Source organism: Harpia harpyja, chromosome 1 (genome assembly GCF_026419915.1).
Source record: "Harpia harpyja isolate bHarHar1 chromosome 1, bHarHar1 primary haplotype, whole genome shotgun sequence".
NCBI classification, from domain to species: domain Eukaryota; kingdom Metazoa; phylum Chordata; class Aves; order Accipitriformes; family Accipitridae; genus Harpia; species Harpia harpyja.
In genome coordinates this window covers 85,787,515-85,805,432 of record NC_068940.1, presented here as the reverse complement: position 1 = coordinate 85,805,432, position 17,918 = coordinate 85,787,515, and the positions used below count along the sequence as shown (strand labels likewise).

Below are 17,918 nucleotides of genomic sequence, written 5' to 3'. Positions count from 1 at the left end.
GCACCACGCAGCTGCTTGCTCACTTCCCCCCCACCCAGTGGGATGGGGGAGAGAATCGGAAAAAAAAAAAGTAAAACTCGTGGGTTGAGATAAGAACAGTTTAATAGAACAGAAAGGAAAAAACTAATAACGATAATGATAACAATAATAAAATGACAATAATAATAATAAAAGAATTGGAATATACAAAACAAGTGATGCACAATGCAATTGCTCACCACGCGCTGACCGATGCCCAGTTAGCTCCCGAGCAGCAATCCCCCCCCAGGCCAACTTGCCCCCAGTTTATATACTGGACATGACATCACATGGTATGGAATATCCCTTTGGCCATTTTGGGTCAGCTGCCCTGGCTGTGTCCCCTCCCAACTTCTTGTGCCCCTCCAGCCTTCTTGCCGGCTGGGCATGAGAAGCTGAAAAATCCCTGACTTAGTCGAAACACTACTTAGCAACAACTGAAAACATCAGTGCGTTATCAACGTTCTTCTCATACTGAACCCAAAACATAATGCTATACCAGCTATTAGGAAGAAAATTAACTCTCTCCTAGCCAAACGCAGGACAGCAGGCCTTCTACATTCAAGTTAAAACAGTTATTTTATAGTTTTATAATTTCAAACAAAAAATTATATTTTTATAATTTCAAACACACTACGGCTCGCTCTGTGTGCAAAACATAAGCACAAACCCTGGATTCTGCTCAAGTCCTCAGAAGTGAGGGGTAGATCTTTATACAGATCCCCTGTAAAGGGCGATTTTCATTACCTATGAAGATGAAAAGAAGAAAAGGTAAAAGTTTCAGAATATTTGAGGTAGAAAGGGGACATGCCTGGCTCTGTGGAAGCAGTACCAGCGAGAGAGAAACACATACCAGTCTTCCTACATCCAGATATTCCATAAAAAGAAATAATTGGCTCACCCATGCTCAAGCAGCAACTAGTATCTCTTACACTACCAGAGATAAGAAGGGCTTATAGTGATGGAGAAGTCATCACACAGTTAAAGAACAGAACCTGCCACCACCTGGCTTTCGTTTTACACTATGAATAAAAGCACTTTCTCAAGGTAACCAGACAATCACAAATCCTTATTGTAATATGACCCTTCATGCACTGAAAGATTACATTAAAGTGCCCTCTGATTATATAATCTTAATATTTGAATTGAATAAAGACTACCTGTGCTTGTATATATGTATAGGAATAAAAAGAAAGAGAAAAGGATAGAATAAAAAAGGTTTATCATTAAAAAATGATTTAGGTAGTCACCAGAACAGCTAAACAAAATTACGTATGAGCTATGTCATTTAAGGCTTAGTAAGGATTTTGAAATCTAATTGTGTCAGTGATCTGAGAGATCAGTTTCTACTGACACCACTGTCCCCTGAAGATGCTTTGCACTGTGGTCCAGGGTGACGTTTTCCATGGCTTAACTGCTCACCAGCACAAATAATACAACTTAATCCACTCCCTTTGAATTGCCATAGATATGTATGGAAGGATCTATATTTTTCTTAAATTTAGCAGCCCTGCATGTCAGGAAAATTTGATATTGGAACTGCTGCACTGAAAACCAAGAAAAAGATCCTGCGAAGCTGTAGGTCCATGGTCTAATTACTTCCCCCAAATAGGCCGGCTCCAGAGCAGCACAGAGTGAAATACCTTGTTACAAAGAGCACCTGAGCTAACCAATAACTCGACATATTTGGTCTTTGTATCACCACTGAGATAGGATAAAGCTTCGTGTCTGCCTATGCAGGGTGAATATAAATTATCATAGTATTTACTATCTATATGGTAGCACTATAGATATACCTCAAGACAAAGCTGAATAGATCTGCATCTCTATCGAATATGAGGTTATACAGATGGCTGACACAACTGCTTCTGCAGGATTTGCAATAGTATAAATATGAAAATTGACTTTGAATCAAAACAATCTTATTAAATAAGCATTCATGTCAATGGCATGGACAACACATTGTTTATTTTATCAGACATATCCACTTACTCCACTAGTTCAACAAAGCATTGTATATTGATTTGACAAAGATACTGTCAAATCACATTGAGTGACTGCTGGTGGTACCAGTACAGACCTTAATTTATATTCTGGAACTGTGCCCTCTCTGCCATCTTGGATCTTCCTATAAAGTCTTATAAGATGCACGAAAAAAATCTATTCCGCATTTTTCAGATTTATGACTCTCAAATGAAAGAAGGAACAGAAATAATCTTTCCATTTGTCAGCCTGTCATCTACATGGAACAGACACAGCTGCTGCTACTGCAAGAAAATTCTATTACAGGTGTAAAATGGACATTTTATTCACAAATATTTTTGTCATTAATTTAGAATAAAAATCTATGAAATCTTAGGGCAGTAGACTACTCATTTCATCTTATGAACAAAAAGACAAATCATAATTCACTTTGGGTTTTGACTTGGTTATTTTTTGTGGAGCTGAAATGCTAGCAAATTCCATGTAGCGCTCAGAGGTGCACGTGCCTGGTTTTGGGAAAGGTAATATGCAAAGTTGCTTTGACTTCAGTCTTCCACCATGGAAATAACAATGGGAGGCCCCACAAGGTCCCTTGAAACTATCAGGGAATGAAGACCACCCACTCCAGCAGCCTTGCTCGCTTATGTCCTCAGTCAGTTATGGCTGAGTACTGTCTCCAGACAAGAGATAACTAAGAATGAGTTAATTTTGTTTTTTACAGAACATGTTGCTTAGGAAATACATGCAACTGTGAAATTTCATCAGTAAGCATTAGTTTGATGGTAATATGAAAAACTATGTGAAATATGAAATAAGGAACAAAATTTAAATAAGAATAAAATTAATACAAATTAAAAACCTTAGAGAAAAGGGGTAAAAGTCCTCACCTGACCCACTGTAGTAGCATGCGATGTCCCTGTACCCCATCCCAAGCACTTCCACAGGAGACAGATGGAAACCTGGACCATGCAAGTCTACTGGGAATGTGCAAGGTACAAAGAGTGCTTTGCTATGTGCTTCCCTTTCAACCATCCATTCCCGGGGAGGAAGCAACCATCTCATCCTTATACAGTAGGCCAACCTGAACCCCATTTAACAAAGGACTTGACCATTGCTCCCTGCCCTGATCTACTGTAGACAGACCCAACCCTACTTTCTCTTGTTCTCCTGACTCCCCTGAAACTATTTTTCCTCCTCAAATTTGCATGGTTCCTTTCTCCGCCCCCCCCCTTTACTCCTCCCCCTCACGTCCCATCTGTAACCAGAAGGCTCCTGAGATAGGGGGTTCGCTGGCACCTTGCAAAGGGATGCCTTGCTGTCCCCCACCTTTCTGCCTTCTCCCTCTCTTCTCCTTCTCCAAAGGATCCCATGGGCTAACTGGAGGGGGTAGAGAATTGGAAACTACTAAATATCAGTTGGAAAGAGAATCAAAGTGTGAAATGTAACTAAGCTGGGAAAACAAGCTGTTTCCTATCCTAGAATTCTTCAAGAACATATACATGCCATAAATGCCAAGCATTTGTACTGATCTGTCAATGCAGGTGCAGCATCGTATGACTGAAAAAATAATAAAACTAATACTTGTGAGCCTCTTTCTTACATTTAAGAAATAAGGGAATGCTTGAAATTACAAAATCAGCTATATACCTGTGAGTCTGATCTCTCTGTGTGCACGAGTTCAGTGAGAATTTCCAATGAAAGAAAAATCAGATTTAACTATAAAGTGGGTTAAAATGCAAAGGGAGATTATTGAACTAGGCTAACCACATATTTTGAGAAGGTAACTGTTTCTTGAAGTGTAGAAGAGCTAGTATCTCTGGGTTTCAGTAAGGAATTTAGCATGAAGCCACCTAAATAAATATTATTTCTGTGTAGCGTAAAACAAAGTTCTGAGAGCTGATCTCAGGAAAACAGTTTCCATTTTACAGTTACTTCTCAAAGCAGACTGCATTTCAAAATGAGAAATCCTATAGAGCAAACAGGTTCCAGCATTGAAACTTCATGTTTGCCTTATTTTGAAAAGTTGTAGACTTCATACCATTATTTACTACAAAGAAATACTTAACACTCTAGGAAGATATAAAAATCTGCTGTGTTCAGAATTTAGAGACATTCTGCAGCTCATGTATTTAATGATCTGTTACAGACTGGATGGACAATTATTTCATATTCTAATTTCTTACAAATAGAATATATCTAATTATTTCTTTGATTCATTAGGATACAAGGAACAGAAAAAAGGAAGAAACAGAATGTGCGCTCTTTTACTTCTACCATGATGACATGAGTAAAGCTCTAATTTTGTGAGAAAAGTTATTTTAAAGTTTTGAGAATAGAGCACTAGATAATTCACCATTTTTATTCTGAGACTATTACGTTTATCCTTTGGTTTTAGTGGAGTTGGCATGCTCATAAATCCCACCTTCCTCTGGCTGTTATTTCTGTCTGGTAAATTATTTTTTTATTCACAAGGCAATAAAAGGTCACTGGAAAGAGGAATATAATATTCACTCTCATAAAATAAAGTTAAAGAGTATTTAGCATTTATATCTTTCCAGGGTGGTAAACAAAATATGGTTTATTTGACTCAATGAAGACCTATGATACTGAAAGAAATAAATCTAATGACTTGTTTTAACAGAATAAGATAAATCTTTCAAGACAAATCTTCAATAATGCCATGTTGATCCTGTGGAAGTCCACTACACAATTATACATAGGTGCCCATAGAAAGAGCAGCACTTTGGTTCTTACCTGCCAGAATTATTTATGAGATGCATAAGTAGATTTCTTAACCACTTCTGGATGTACAGCACTCTACTAAGTTGCTAGTCTATTAAGTTATAAAAGCGAAACATTGCTTTATAAAGTTTAGTACTAAATTTGATCATAAAATTGCAGGAATAACAGAGATTTTTCTATTTTTCATCAAGTTCTATTTTGACTGAGGGCTGGTTCCTGGCGTGTGTTTTTGAGAATCAAAGCAAATTATTGCCTTTTGAAAGGAAAATTTAATTATGCTTGGAATACTTGGTTTGAAAAAAAGATATAGCAACTAATGAATGAAACATACCTAAGTGTATACCACAGCCAGAATAAGCCTGAATTTTTTAGAACAAAATTTCATGTGAAAACACAGTGAAAGAATGCATAATAAAGTATGCTTTGCATTTTGCAACTACAACATTCACTTTAGTTTTCTTTTTTATGTAATTTCTTCATATTCACATTCTTTTAATGCAACCTGGAAGAATGGGAGTTCTGCCAGAGAATCGTACTGGCCCCAAATAGTTCCTTAGCAAGGAGGAGAATTTTACATTCACAGCCCAGATTTTTCCTCGTTGAGCTCATGTATTAATTGTGATCTCTTACGTGGACATCTAGCAGAAAAAAAAAAAAAAAGAACAAGTTATTCTGCCAATGGAGTGCTGAAACAAGGTTTTCTCCTAAATGTGGACTCAGCTTCAGACTTTAGAAAGGAGGGTGAAGTTAAACATCCTTCTGCATCTGCCCCATGGCTTTTATCTGCTTCTCCCCATCTTAGCTCCAATCAGCCTGAGCCTGTTCAGCCCATGCTCTTTGCAAACCTCAGTTCACTTCATTAATCTACATTTTGCATAAGTAACAGCAGTGGAAGCACTCATTTCTTGAGAACTTTTTTTCTTACATTTGCTGTCAAGCTGATGCCCCACATAGGAGGGAATTATTGCAGGGAAAGTCCTTCTCAGCGTCAACAGCACAGGGCAGTGCTGAGGCCAGTCATTCAGCTGGGAGGAGGGAAGGGGTGCTGGGGTGCTGGGGTGCTGGGGGGTGTGGGGTGTGGGGGGTGGGGGGTGGGGGCAGTGTTAACTTGCCTAGCGCACAGGAGTTGTGCAGCTGCTTAGCACGCTCCATTAAGGCAGAATTTTCACAGAAAATGCTGTTGATGTCCTAAAAAAATAATATTGCAAAGATTTAATTAACTGTTCTTTGGGAAGCTTAGCTGGAAATAACTGGCCCATGTTGACACATGATAGACCTTTACATTTCAAGTTCTTACTGAAGGATTACAATGAAAAATCATAAGTAGCTTTTTAAGTTTTGGGCGACAGTTTCCTTATTCCTATTCTTGTTCTCAGAAGTAACTGAAATATTTGTATAGAAAGGGAAGGAAAGAAGGAAGAAAAGCAGAGAGATATAAATGGGAAAGGGGAGAAGGAAGGAAGGAAGGAAGGAAGGAAGGAAGGAAGGAAGGAAGGAAGGAAGGAGAGAGAAAGAAAGAAAAAGAAAAAGTAAAAGAAAGAGAAAGAGAAAGAGAAAGAAAGAGAAAGGGAAAGAAAGAAAAAGACAGAAGGAAGAAAAGAAAAAAAGAAGGAAAGAAGGAAGGAAGGAAAGAAAGAAAGAAAAAGAAAGAGTAAGTTTTGAGGGAAATTAGGGAATCTGCAATTTATGTCTGACAAAGAACTAGAGTTTCACATGCAATTGAAATGAGAAGTTCATACTGATGAGAAAGAACCTGAAGTACAGGTATTATCATTAGCTTTGCCTAAATGATTCACATTTTCAATCAAAGGCTCTTAAATTATTTCAGTTCTGGGAGGTGGAAAAGTAGAAGAAGGAAGAGAACAAATCCTATTACCTGAAGCTAGGAATCTAAACAAAACTGGCTGGGTTTTCCCTTACTGCTTAGTTTCCAGCATTCCCACTGGATTTAGGGAAAGCTTCAGGCACTCAGCACCTCTAACAACCCAGCTTTTTTGTTTAGGTGCCTAAGGTCAAGCAGAAGACTATGCTGTTGGTTTTTTCCAGTAAATAAGCCTTAATCCTTACATAGTTTTTCTCTCAATTTGTGTGATTCACCAGGCATATCTGCTTTGTAAAGAGACTGATAGATTCAACAGAACCAAGCTGTACTTCCAGTGCCCTAGTAACCACTGAAAACAAGACCTTCAGACGTCCCCTACTCCATTCCCTGCCTCAAGGCAGCAGCACCTACAGCTAGACCATCTCTGACAGATTAACTTGCTGCTTTATGCTAATGGCATCTTAAAGAAAGTGGGGAAAGGATCCCAATAAACAAACAGGAAATAAGAAAGGTGCTTATTCTTTGGCACAATAGTTTTGATAATCAAGTTACTTGCGTTGACTACCATTTCTCTACTATTCCATTAATTATATACTAGAACTATTTTCAAGAGTAATACAAGCAGAATTTGGCCAAATCTGAAAGAGTCCTTTACCAATCACATGTACACACATTTGAAATCTAAAAACGAATTCTTCCCTTGTTCAGCTGCCCAACTGTGGGTTTGGAGAACACTCCTCCACTTACATCAGGATCTAAACATGCAGTCTTGCAGAAGAAAAAAACTTTCCCTAATTTGCCTGCTTGAAAATCCACATCTCCACTAAGCATTTAGGTTTTGGCTATTAACTCTTTTTCAGTAAAGGACCACCCTGATGTGGTACTGGAAACTGCCCAAATGCCATTGTATCTGGTAGAAAGATATTTTCAGAACAGGGTCTCAAAGAACGATTGAGGCTTGATGGAACTTTTTCTTCCTTCCTATCTCAGTATTGAAAATCAAATATAATCACTATTTATCCTTCCAACTGCACAGCTCCCTGCCTTGGGCTTCTCAAGTGGCACCATGTAACTTCATAACTCCCATAAATCAGGTAATCCTGTGTATTCAGTCCTAGAGGTGCCATGAACTCATTTTTTAACCCAAAAAGATTTATTGGGTGGTGATTTTTCATGCCTTCTGGCACCCCAAGACAGTGGATATTTATACTTTTCCTCCCAACTTATTCTCTAACATTTCAAAGCAATGACTGTATATCACAGTTTGTGTTCCAAAAGCATCACCTCATGACGAACTCCCTACGCATTGATACGCACAGGATCTAAGAGTTTTGCCATTTTTTTCCATGGCTGACTATGCTGCAGGCTTTTACAAAGAGAGAATGTATGTATCTGGAACAGTGTGTTTTGCACTGTTGTTTTGAAAGACCTTGTGATGTACTGGTATAATGGATCTCCCCACCTTGGTGTTTGTAGAAACTGGCAAGCTACAGGTGGTATATTATGCCCTAAATGACAATCTGTTACCAAATCTTGTCACCAAATTTTCAAGAGACTATTATGAAGATAAAGAAAATATCTGTAAATAGGCTACTCCAGCAAGTTTCTCTCTTCATACTAAAATCTCCTGATACTGCAATGATGGAAGATGGAATGATTGTCATTTTTGTCAGGAAAACACTAAACCTATTGTAGGAATCAGTAATACTACAGTTTTACAGGAGTAATACTGTTCAGATGAACTTTCCTATTCTCATACTGAAATGGTGAGAGTTGAAGGTTTCCTGAAAAGCTAAATATCCAAGGGAGAAGAAACAGTAGGAAAACTGCACATTTGAGCCAGGCTTAAACTACTTACCCTGGAACAAAGCCTGTGCTGCAAAGCCTGGCAAAGAAAGCAAACCCACAGGAGCTGTGAAACGCAAAATAGTCTAGCCCAAACTTTTCTATATTATTGTCAGTAAAGTCATGTGATTTTTTATATTAACATACCTAATAAATGATTGTCTGTTCTGGCTTCTGCTGTATTTGGTTTCCTGATCTCTGTGCCATTTTGGTTAGACCACTAAGGAGCTGGTAAGTATAGAGCTAACTGCAGCCATGCACATCCCATTGCAGTCACATATCCACCAATTGGCAGCTCAATGGTCCACAAAGATAGCTCTCTCATTATAAACATTAGACCACAATATGAATATTATTAGGTGCCATCATTGTGAAGTTGATAATATTAGAATGTTATTCATTTTTGGAGTGTAGCATTTTATGCTTCTCCCTGTCAGTGTTTTGCTTCCAGAAGTTTCAAACTGTGAGGCATTTTACAGTTTAAACATTCCCTGATTACATTTATCTGTAATCCTACCATTGTCTCTAGGAAGGCTATTGTATTACTATATGTAACATCACCTGAGATCACATAAGTATGCATTGGTTATAAATACTTGTATATTTAGAGCTCTTGAATAATGTGAAGCAAAGCTCCATCTGAGCCTCTCACTATACAATGTTTGAGAAGTAGGGCCTAGAAGTGAATAAAATACAGAAAAAACCACCGTATTTTAAATGCAGTCTGACTGAATTATGACAGTCAATGCCTGAGAGTTCATTAAAAGTGCAGAGACTGCTTTGCTCTGCATTGTATTTTAACAGTAAAGGTAGAATTGCTACAATTAGTGTTGGGGTTGGGGTATGATTATAAAAGAAGAAGCTGAAGTGCTCCTTCAAGACCTGCAGAACTAGGATGAAGGCTGACACTCAGAGGAAAACAAACAGTTTACGTTTTGTGCTTGTGTCAAGGGAGGTGTCCCAGACTATTTTTAAAGTTCAGGGTTAAGACTGACTTGGGGTCAGGGTCACATAAACATGCTAATTTTACAGCTTGATGTTCAAATAAATTGCAGTAGAGAAAGAAGCATATGATTTGTTAATATTTCCATTCCCATTAACTGTGCCTGGATAATAATGAGCACTAGTAAGGGCTCTGATTAGATTTACAAAATGTAGATGATAAATTATTACTTTTACTTCGTGATCCTGAAAGAACAGGGTCTTAGCAAAAGGACTTGGGCCAAAGGGAAGAGTATTTTTTTACCCTTTGCTGCTATTAACTCTAAAGCTGGAGTTCAATTAGCGCCACAGACACCAGGAACTGACTTTTTTATTATTATTGCTGTATGAAACTTAACACCTGAAGAAATAGGATGACAATGGATGTGAAATGGAAAAACAGTTGTGTTTGATTTTGGCCAGGGGAGACGTGTCTAAACTATTATTAAGGATTATTGTTAACATTACGACAAATGCTGGCAGAAAGGATTACAGAGAGCAGTGCCTGAAGTGCTCAGTTTATCTGCCTATCTTGCCAAATCCACAGATTAGCCAGTTAAGTCGTCCCAGCTTGCAATTATCCAGCAGTCATTTTTAGTTGGAAAAGAGTGTTTATGGTAGACACAAGGACATCCAGGTACTGAGTAATAAAATCAACATGTGCTGGACCTCTGCCCTCATGGGAACTAACTCTACTTGGCTGCTGTTACCTATCTTGGAACAGAATAGAAATCATTTCACAATTTTCTCATCAGTCCTCAATTAGATCCGTATGTAGTATCAATATCAAATATCAAGCAACTCACCTAACAGTTCACACAAAACTGAAGTCCTCTTTCATGTAAAAACAAAACCCACACCCAGCCTCAATCAGATTTGGTTTTCACACAGCCCAACATGGCCATGAGCCATGCACTGTCTTTTCAGCCTCCTGCCTAATCATAAACTTGGAGGGATCAATGGCTGAGGCTCCTTTGCAGACCTTCCTGGAAGGGCCCCTTCAAAGCCACCGGTGGCATGGTCTCCAAGTTGCCCTGGAGTGCAGGCAGCCTAAACTCCAGCCTGCTGACCCTTGGTACAGCATGAATTAGTGATAATTTGTAAAAAAACCTACAGGAACGAGGAAGCATGCCAGACTTGCATGCTCCACATGCCTAAATAAACTAAGCTCCAACTCCTAACCTACATCCATCCCTATCTTTAACATTACGTTGTGACAAAAGGCCGTACCCAACAAGCACATAAAGTGTAAGACCCTGTGGGTCCCAGCCCTCCTTCTCACTGTAGGAGATAAGCAGAATCCAAACATTAAGCAAATATAACAAACCTTAACAGACAACCCTATAGATACTGCTATACCATTAGCACGCTCACCTAGCTCTTAAACCAACACGGACAAGGTCTCAGAGGACCAAGGAATAAAACCACCAACTCAGGCCTTAGTCCCAGTCTCAACCCTAATTCAAACTGTAACCTTGAGCCCAATCCTTCTTGTCCCTTTCTCATTCCAGTTTTGTCCTAGGCTTGTATGACGTAGAAATTTGAACAGTAAGTCTATCACTTCAGCCTTTCCCATCCACAACAATAGATCAAGAAGAAATTATTCATTAATCTTATGTCATAAATCAATTTCAATTCAATTGTCGCAGAAAGCCCCAATACTTGAGCAACTTCTTGGCTTGGTTAAACTAATATCAATAAATCAATGTATTTCACATGCTGAATTTTGAAGAGTAAAAGTAAAAGCAAACTTTTATCCCCTGGGATTTTAATGAAGGGTAAACTAAGTCACTAACATACATAAAGTGATCTGTTTAAAAAGTTTAAGACATTCTGCAAACAACATTTATTCTTCTGAAGGGTCAGTTGTTTTTGGAACCTTCTAGGAGGAATTCTTTTGAGAAATACTAGATCTAGAGAAAAAAGGTAACTATATTGGCTCTCAGAAACGTGAACATACTAAAGTTAGCACCCTGGAAAGCAACAAAACTGAAGCAACCCATAAACTGGAAAGATATTGGAAAGAAGACGTGGAACACTTAGCAGGATTGCCTGAACCAGAGGACTGCAGTGAGAATTTACGATTTAAAAATTTACAGTAGTTCAGTTTGAAGGAATTTTAACCATGTAGAGTGCTCCATCTTGAAGCCACAGCAACTGTCAACATCTCTCAAGAGAAGGACAGCCCATATTTTATGCCTATCAGTCCAAAATTTCCTTCCCAATTATGTTTTTTAAGTACACATATATGAAATAGGAAGAAAGAATCTTGGGAAATACCTGTAAAAAAGAAAAATCAGGTAAGATTTGTATGGTGCATACTAATTTTGCATGTCCTTATGGATGTATAATTTAATAGATGATACTGGAGAATGTAATATTGATTATGTTAATAGGTTATTGATTATGCTAACAGAATGAGTGCTCGAGAACCGTATAGAATAGGATAGAAAATACCTTCTTTTTAAAAAATTTTTTATCTATAGCAAACACAGAATTATTTACTCAATTAGTGGATTAAAAAGAATTTAAAAGAGCTTGCCTTGTAGTTTCCAGTATGAGTAATAATGACAAAATCTCAAAAGCCGACAAAGCATGTTTGGGCTCAGCCCTGCCACCTATTTTGACGAAGAATTATGTGGTAGCACCTTACCACCCTCTCAAAAATGACATTAAAGGCTTAATCTAAATAGGTTTTTTTAAAAAAGGGGACTAGGTGATCATGCAAAACCAAGTGCATAACTGCATGCAGGCATCAGCCTTGCAGCCTCAACACCAAGCGTCCCGGTGACATTTCAGCAGCCGCGGTGATGCGCTCCAGCTCAGGCAGCAGCTCGCTGCTGCTGCTGCGCTGGGGGCTGGGGGGGGCGGGGTGGCGAGAGGTGCTGAAGCTGTAGCCCACCCTGCTAACGAGGTTGCCAGGGTTACCGCGGGGATCCCAAGTGTGGAGATTCAGGACTGTAATAGAGAAGCTTTGCTTCACTAAACAAAAAAATAACAACATAGAGAGACATGATTAAATACTAGAGGATTGCTGCAGAAATAAAAAAAAAAAAAAAACGAATAAAAACATTAACAGCTACATACAGGCAAAATGCCAGAGCTGGCAAAATTATTGCTAAATCCTGAATTACCTGCCGATTTTAAAAAGTGTTTTGTAAACCCAGAGCGAATATTTGGCACAACACAATTACGTTAACACTCCTGTCTCTCTTACACCGTTTACCACTCTTATGGTACGCTCACATTTACCCCAGCTATACCGCTTGGAGACAGATGTGTCTTGTTCCTAGTGCAGGACAAGATGAAGCCTCAGCTTCAGCCACCCATGCTGGTTCAGCACAACTTCTCCTGCATTTGGCCTTAACGGGTCTCATCCAGGAGTTTTTGAACTGGGCTAGACGGTAATTCAATGTTTGAGTATAAGATACCATTAGAATCAGGGCGGCTGCAGTGCGTTGTCCCTTTTTGGCACAGCAGGTCTGTGTGAGACAGGGTAACCAGGGCCAAACATCAGAGCACAGGCATGAAGCCGTGCTGCTGAGTTTGCCCCAGGCACACAAGCAGCCCTGTATAAGCACAGCAGGAGTGTGACTAATTTTATTACATACGCAAGGGTAAAATAGCTTGTATCTGAGTTCAGAATTGAGCCTCTGGTATAAATACAGCCTTAAAATATGAGTTCAGAAACTACCAGTGGTTGCTGTGGAATGCACTAACACTTCAAAAGCCTCCTAAAATTTTGAGAAAATTCCATCAATCAGAGTCTTAAAATTGCTCATGCTTTTCATCATTTTGTTGGGGTTTTCTCCCATAATTTTCTGCTTCTATTTTATAGTCTGTAGTCAAGGAAATCCTCTTGCTCTTGCCTTTTTAAATTTATTTTTGACAAGGAAGCACATACATTTTTATGATACCGTTGCAAAATCTTATGTGATCAGCATAAGGTCAGGAGGAGGTGACTTATGTAACAAAAGGGTTTGAGAGAAAACTTGTCTTAAAAGTAATGTCCCCTCACTTATATAACAATTTGCGATACAGTGTTACACTGAGAAATTATTTTGAACAACAATATTTACAATTTTTTTTGAGGAATTGCTTTTTACATCCTAAGTCCAAACATCTCAGGCCCAGTAACTCCTGCAAAATATTGTTCTGCACCGTAGACTGTTTCTTTGGCTGTGAAAGTTCTGTATTAGTATTCTTAAGCATTGCAGTTATTCAGGATATCATAGAAATCTGTTTCTGTTCCAAACTATTTCTTTTTGAAGCTACTAGTTTTGAAGATTACTATAGAGTAATCCTGAACAGGGAAAGGTGTCTGGATGTATTTATTCTATAAACACCTAGCAGAAAATTAAAATTAATACGGCAAATGTAAGAATGAAAAAGAATAATTAGTAACTCTAAAAAGGCAGTTTAACTAGTGAAAAAAGAATTTTCTGAACTTAGCTATTTAGGCATGCATCTTTATTTATTGTGAAGGTTTTCAAGCAGTACAATTAAACTAGACAATGGTGGTCCGTTATCTTCAAGTTCAGCCCACTCTGTGAAGAGTCCCACAAAGAAGCAAGAATGCTCATTGTGGCTAATTCTGCTTTTGCCAGTTTATATCGGTGAATCTGCAGTGACTTTATGAGACAAGGGAAGGTGACACTGGCAGGAGGCCCAGGACTTTTCTATTCATAGGGGCCAAATCCAGGTAAATGAGTAATCTGTCTATTATCCTCAGTAGTGATCAGTTTGAACGCAAGGATCCCCTCACCCAGAGTGATAAGGCTTGTTTCCCATGGGCACTTACAGAGAGTTTGGCCTTTAATGGTTATTTAGGCACCTAAGTGTCCATTTCTGTAGTTCTTAATGCTTGGCTTTCTGACAGGAGGAACCGTGAATGTCCTAGGCTTCTGGAGGTTGTTCTCAAATCAGTAAACTTTGAATTTCTGGGTCTGTCTCTTCCTTTCTCTTCAAGCCCTTGTGTGCAATGGGGATTGCAGGAGCTGACTGCTCCTTTGTCCTAGGGAACGTGTAATGCCTTCACAGCCTCTGCTTGGTGGTAATCAGGGGGACCAAAGTAAGAGAGAAAAGGTAGAGAAACTGTCCTAGGTATTGATAGCACCCCTTAATTTTTCTAAACAGTATGTTTAACCCCGACATAAAAAGTATGACACCAGTTTTGGTTCCACCTCATTCCTACCCTGTCTTGTTCCTGGATACCAGTTGTCAGATGTACAGGAGAGGAGCAGACAAGCCTGATGTACAGTGTGGACAGAGGAAAACATACTGCAAGGGTACCTTCTTCTGCTGCCCTTTTCAGGAGATTTTAAGCCTCTTTTTCTTCTTTGCTCTTTCCATACCTCCAACTGGAAGAGACAGACTGGAAGAGAGTGCAGACAGGAGACAAAATGCTGCATTTGCTGCATCAAAATCCCATGGCAGTGGACTTTTTATGTCACAGAGAGGTTTGGGACTACACTGAGTTATAAAGCAGAAGAGGAAGCTGACAAAGATGAGAAAAATCTCCCAACAAATGTAGAAAAAAAAAAATCAAACAGAATGTAGACAGATAAATTGCTGTTTGTACAAATGGTGTGAAAGTCTAGCTTCAAAATATTCAACATGTACGTGGATTTATTCAGAATTTTTCTGTCTTTCTAACTGTCACAAGTTTTCTGCAACTTTGAATTGCTGGCCTGGATGACTGAATTTAAAAAATTATGCTAAGCATTTAGCAGTAACAAATGGATATAATAAAGGTCAGAAATTCAGTAATACAATTATCACATGATTCTGGGATTCTCACAAAATTAAAGGGATTAAATGTCTCTCTTAAGGTTTACAGTTTGATGCAAATCTATAAATCAAAAAGTCTGCCTGCAATTCAGCTGCCAAAAAAAAAAAAATTTAAAATGTACACAGAGCTTTTGATCTAGATGAGAAACATGAAGAAAAAAGTTGTCATGTTCAAAATTTGAGGGTACATCGAGGATGAATTTTTTGATTTTGTATTTTTAAGAGATGTTTAGAAGCAACTAAGAGGATTTTTCCACCTTATCTAAACTAAATGAGAGGACAAAGGGAGGACTGTCCAGAGTACAAACGATGACCTATGAGATTAAAAAGAAGTCTCTTTGTTGCAATTTTATCATCACTTGTAAGTGACAAAGTGCCAAAAGACAGGTTTGTGGCAGCAGCAATATATTTTCTTCAGGGCAGGAAAATCATCAACAAGGTGTCTGTATATGTGTAGCACTGCTTGAATATGAAAGCAATTTTCTGAAGCCCTGTGGCTTAATTCTATTGTTTTCGTCAAGAACGAATATTCTGGATCACAATCTTCATGACTGATAGTAATGGACACACTGAAAAATGGATGAGCAAGTTCCTCAGATGACTGCTGGACAAGGCTCCGGTACCATCGACAGCAATATTTGCATTTATCTAAAAAGAGATTAAATGCTAACCAGGTTTCAGTACATTTATCTGCCTGACGTCTGTGTATGGTTCCCATTAAATTAAAGGGGGGATGAAAATATGTAAAGGGAATAAAATGAAGAGAAAGAAATAAAAAAAGGCATGTTGCAGGTAGAGAGCAGCAACTATAATCTTCCATTTTCTGAAATATATTTATTCTAGAAAAATATCAACTAGAGATGCAGAAATACAAGCAGTGATACAACTGCTCAGTCAAAGTATAGGTAATGTGGGATAATAGAAATTATTGCATGATCTACCTCTAGCATACCAACATACCTTCAAGAAAACCTAATTATGCATCCAATATTCATCCTTAATATCTTCTGAAAAATGCCTCAGATACACAAGAGGCGGTTCTTTTCCTGCAGCAGGACCGTATCCTCCAGTATTTGATGGCAACATAATTTACAAGCTTCTTTAATTATTCAGTTCCATCCAGTCTGGCCGGCACCTCCATTATCTTCCCATGCAGAGCACCCTTCGACCTGGAGAGAAGACTGCGTGTCCGGCAGCAGGTTCTGGAAACTCAAGGGATTCTCTTTTCCTTGGCAAGTAGAGATAGCTGTTGACTTCTCCATCCACTCAAAATCAACCCCAAAAATTGCTGGGTTTGTCCCAGTTATGGACTTGAATTAATGGGTTTTGTACAAATTATTTCAAGGCAGTGAAGAATATTTGCATTCGATTCCTTCTGAAATCAAAGGAGAAAACATATCTTAGGTAGGAATGAGATGGGACACTGAAAGCATTTGACTTCAAGTAAATATTCAAGATTCTGATCCTGATTCAGGCAATAATATAATCTAGGTACAGGCTTTACTTTATGCATGTAAGCAGTCTCATTTCAGACATGGCAAGATTAAAGCAGATGGAGGTAAACATGGGCAAAATTAAGTCTGTTCAGTTCCTTGCACATTTAAACTGAGGCATTTATTCCCCAAACTTCAAAGCTATTTAGACACCTTAATCTCTCTGAGAAGCTGGACATTACTGAGGAACTGTTGACTGGGTTTCTCCTATAAGAAGAGCTGAAAAAAAAAGATATTTAAATGAATTTAGGTGATTAATCTGATTAGAAAATACGATTAGAAAAATATTATGATTTTGTATTCAAATATATTGAGTCTTGATTTTGACATTTTGGGGTTTTGCATTAACACCCCTACCTTTATATGAATTTTAAACCAGATTGTCTAATTAGTGTAAAAATTAAGTCATTAAAATAACATTGGGGAAATAGTTTTTGGAAGTATTAATTATTTGCCTATTTATAAATCGAAACTTTCCAAGTCTAATCATACAGGAAGGTTCATTAGCTCTCTGCTGCAGGAGTAACAGAGTTCCACTGAAGACACACGTTACTAATTTGTTATAAAATTCATAAAGATGGTGCCTCGGGGCCAAAGCACTGCCCATCCACAAAATTCAATGCCAACTAACAGCGCTTAGTCAAGGATAGGGTCCGCCCATAGCTTTTTCTATTCCTGCTTTTTAGGGGCAATAAACTTTTACAGTCATCACTGGAGATGTTATCCAAGATGATAAACAGTGTATGGGTATGCGTATGCTGTTATCTCTTCAGCTGATGGAGAATTTCCCAAGCTGCGATGAAGTAGAAGGGCTGTCTGGTTACAGGACCCACAGTTTACAAGGTGGCGGCATCTCCCGTAGTGGGACTCTGTGTTGGTTATGCTAGGAAATATTTTTGCCTAACCTCCATGAAAAATGGAAAACTACAGCAATCTGTCTTTAACTCCCACTCTAATAAGCTGTGAATAATAAATGGCTGAGTACAACTATCACAAATGAGGCTGCTATTTAGGTTAAATATAATAGCAGGCACTGACTACACGAAGGGCCATGAGGACAAAGGGGAACTGTTGGTGGTGTTAAACGCTGGTTAAAAGCCTAACTGACTGCCTAACTAGGGAAAAGAGTATTCTTTATACCTCATGTATGAAAAGGGAATCATGGATACATTTCTATCTAGTTCCTTTCAATGACAGTCATTTTTAATGCTGTTTGTTATAACAATAAATTTTAAAACACATTT

General features: G+C 38.4%; 1 long non-coding RNA gene across 1 annotated transcript; it reads right to left on the bottom strand.

The window, feature by feature from the left end:
* Positions 1-13,846: 13,846 nt before the first annotated feature.
* LOC128148877 (uncharacterized) lies at positions 13,847-16,952 on the bottom strand. The gene is made up of 2 exons (XR_008237437.1): positions 16,828-16,952; positions 13,847-16,553 (listed from the first exon to the last, which is right to left on the bottom strand). It is a non-coding gene; the product is annotated as an uncharacterized LOC128148877 (long non-coding RNA).
* Between the last annotated feature and the right edge of the window lie 966 nt (positions 16,953-17,918).